This window comes from Echinops telfairi, unplaced genomic scaffold, assembly GCF_000313985.2.
Source record: "Echinops telfairi isolate 266 unplaced genomic scaffold, ASM31398v2 ScPeMD7_70;HRSCAF=299, whole genome shotgun sequence".
In the NCBI taxonomy this organism is placed as follows: domain Eukaryota; kingdom Metazoa; phylum Chordata; class Mammalia; order Afrosoricida; family Tenrecidae; genus Echinops; species Echinops telfairi.
The window spans coordinates 7,540,407-7,544,017 of record NW_022103968.1 but is presented as its reverse complement, the minus strand read 5'-3'; positions in this window follow the sequence as shown (position 1 = coordinate 7,544,017).

The window sequence follows — 3,611 nt, the reverse complement described above, 5'->3', positions numbered from 1 at the left end:
GCTGGCCTTATATTCCGGCCTTCTGGTGGTAATATGGGTGTCAGGCTCAGTCTAGCTAATTCCTGCTGGCAGGGGGTGAAGAGGTATATAGGCCTGGTCAGGCACGGGTAGGTCATTGGGCAGCGGAGAGTACAGGTGAAGCAAGAGCTGGTTAACTGCAACATTGGTCATCTCTCAAAGGTGGCCTTGTAGAAATTTAAAGAGACAGGGAGCTAAAAGAAATGAGAGAAATTACAGCGAGAGGGCCCGCTAGGGGCATTCCGATGCCGTTAGTGGTGACTGCTGCCACCAAAGGCAGTTTCATGTGGTTTGTTTATACCGCCAGAGGTTCTCGCCTAATTTACTTAAGGTTTGCACATTTTGCTCAACCAGACCAGATTCATTGATGTAGTAGCAGCACTCCTCTTGGAGAAATAGGCAGGCTCCACCCTTTTCCGCTGTAAGAAGGCCTCGTGCTTGTCTGTTCGGCAGGGCGACATGCGCTCCTGAGGTGAGCTGTCGTTGAAGCGAGGCTGTGGAGGCTGAGGAGGTCTCCAATGCAAGGCGCAGGCGATCTTCAAAATCTTGTGCTGTAACAACACTAGGGCCCAAAGCACCGCTCCCCAGGCCTGCAGCTATGAAGGATGAGGCCAAGAACACCCCGGGCATAATGGACAAAAAGACTGCACTCGTTTCACCCCAAGGTGATTCCGGGAAGGGGAGTAATGGGTCTTCCAACTCAGCTTGCCCATACAGCATGAGCTGGGGGACTACAGTAGTTGGAATACAAGGTGCAAGAGAGAAACCATTGGTACACTTAGTGAGGGTCCCGTTGCACCAAAAGAATGTGCCAGGTAGTGCCCTGATGATACATTTGATGCCTCGGGTGGCATTGCACTTAAACCTTGTGGATGTTGTACGGTAACAAATGGGGTGGGTCCCCTTATCACTGGTGTTGGAAGGTACAAGGCAATTTCCCTTAAAGGAGGGGGGCACGCCTTAGTCGAGTTGGAGGGTGTATAGTGTGTTAGGGGCACCGCGGCTAATAAAGGTCGCTGCAATGAGGCACAAAGAAAGCATTTAGACAAATTAGTAAAGCCCGGCACGTTGAGGGTGGCAGCTTCCTGTACTGCTTTCAGCCAGGTAAAGGGGTCAGGGGACAAGCCCCCAGGTATTCTTTAGGTGGCAAGTGGTCATTTAAGGACTGCTCACTTTCTAAAATGATGAGGGATGGTTCTTGTAAGTCCTGGAGGCCTTCAGGGGCAATTCTAATGTACCGCCGGTGAATATGAATCGTCCCCGAGGGCTTAGCGCTGCGTCGCCAAGAATACAATTTCCCTCTACCCTAGATGCCCACCTTGGATCCCATGGGTCTGGGATGTTGATTCTAAAAGTTTCCCCTACAAAAAGGCCCCGAGTTCTTCATTCCAGTCTAGTGCCAGGTGCATTTTGCATGAGGAGTATGGGCACCATAAGTGTCCACCCACAGCTGCAGTATTTTTTAACTTGGTTATGAAGGTGACAAGCTAGCTGAAGGGGGAGGGTGAAAAAGGCATCCTTCAAATTGAGGACAGAAAAATGGGTAGTGGAATGTGGGAATGTGGGACTAAGGAGTATAGGGATTGGGAACTACTGGGTGTTTGGGAATAACAGCTTTGTCAATGAGGCACAGGTCCTGGACCAAGTGATATAGTACCATTTGGTTTCTCTCCTGGTAGAACTGGAGTGTTGCAGGGAGTAAGGAGGTTGTTAGCAAGGAGGCGGTCTTTGATGGGTTTGAGGCCATTGCGGTGTGTAACTAAAATGGGGAACTAAGGCTGAGATGGGAAGAGTGGGGTTCTTGAGGCACATAAGAACTGGGCGAGGGTGAGTAGCAATAACTGGGGGGGTGGGTGTCCCATGCTATTGGGTTAACATTGGGTAGCAACGAGGCCTGTTGCTCGTTGGGTTAACATTGGGTAGCAACGAGGGCCAGTTCCTCCAGGTCTGGTGAAAGAAGGGGAAGGAGCAGAGGTGCTATGAAACTAGAGGTGAGGTGTAAGGAGGTCCCTAGCTTATTTAAAATGTCCCTTCCCAACAGAGGGACCAGGCACGAAGGGAGTATAAGGAAGGAGTAAGTAAAAGGTGTACCATTCAGGGAGCAAAAAAAAGGGCCAGTACACCGGGGGCAGGTAGGCTTGCCATTAATAACCATGACCCAGACAGAAGGACTGCTGAGCCCTGAAAATGAGGGCAGGACAGAGTAGGTAGCCCCTGTGTCTATTAAGAAGGAAATTGATTTACCCGCTATCTTGAGCATTACCCTAGGTTCGGCAAGGGTGATGGGGGTCATCAAGTCCAGGTTCCGTCATTCTTCAGCCAGCCCCCAAATAGCCAGTGGCAGGTCAGACTTTGGTAGGATGGTCCCCCCACGTTGAGGCGCAGCAGGCCCGTAGCTTTTCCATGGACAGTCAGACTTCCAGTGACCAACCTGACCACATGCCAGGCAAGGTCGGGTTGGGGTGTGGGGCTAGGGGCACTTCCGAGACCAGTGTCCTTCTTCTCCGCACTTGAAACAGGCACCAGGTGGTGGTGGTTGCTTAAATACACCCCCACCCCAAGCTGCCCCTTTGGGGCCATGGGGGAGCCGCCGTTGGCCTTAGGACTGCTATAAGGCTTGGGTTTGAAAATTTACCTTCTGTTGGGGACATGCCTCTCAGGCTGACTCCGTCTGCTTCTCACAGCTATTAAAAACCTGAAATGCCATGTTTACCAAATCCCGGACCGGGGTTTGAGGGCCATTCTCTGCCTTCTTAAGCTTTCTTCTCCTATCTGGGGCTGGCTGGGTACTAAAATGGGTAGCAAGCACCATAGCCCTAGCCAGGGAAGCTGGGTCCAAGCAGGTGTATTGGATTAGAGCATCCGTTAAACAGCTTAAAAAGGATTCTTGTCAGGTTTTGGGGTGATTTCTCTGAGTTTGTTAAAATTGACTGTCTTATGAGAAATTGCCTGAAGTCCAACTAAAACACCCTGAAGCATTTTGTTGTGGTGGGCACATCCATCCCTGCCTGCTTGAGTGTCAATTTGATAACTCCAACCAGGTTCTTGCCTGGAGACGGCCTCAGTGCCGACTGGCATGTGGGGGTCGGTTAAATGAACCTGGTCGGCATGCTGCTGAGCAGCGAGAAAAACGCGTTCCCTTTCATCTGTGGTTAGGGTAGAGGAAAGGATGACAAACATATCATGCCGAGACAAATCATAAGCTTGAGTTAGTATCGAAACTCCTTAATATAGGTGGTGGGATCACTAGAAAAGGAACCTAAGGGCTTTTCAATCTGAGAAAGGTCAGTAAGAGAAAACGGGACATGAACACAGACTACCCTCTCAGCCCCCGCCACTTCCCGGAGAAGACAAAGGAGAGGGGGATTCTGTGATTAGGTATGTTTACTGACAGGAGAGTCAAGTGGGGGCTCAGGTTCGCCTGAGCCAGCAGGTGGAGGAGCGGTTGGGGCAGGGGGAAGAGGAGGGCAAGTAGGAGGGGAGGCAAGGTGCTCAGGCTGGTCAGGTTGGTCCGAAAGGGTGGGGAGAGAAGGGGTCTGCTCAGGAGGAGAAGGAGAATTTTCCTGGGCTAAGAAAACCTAGGAAGGGGAACA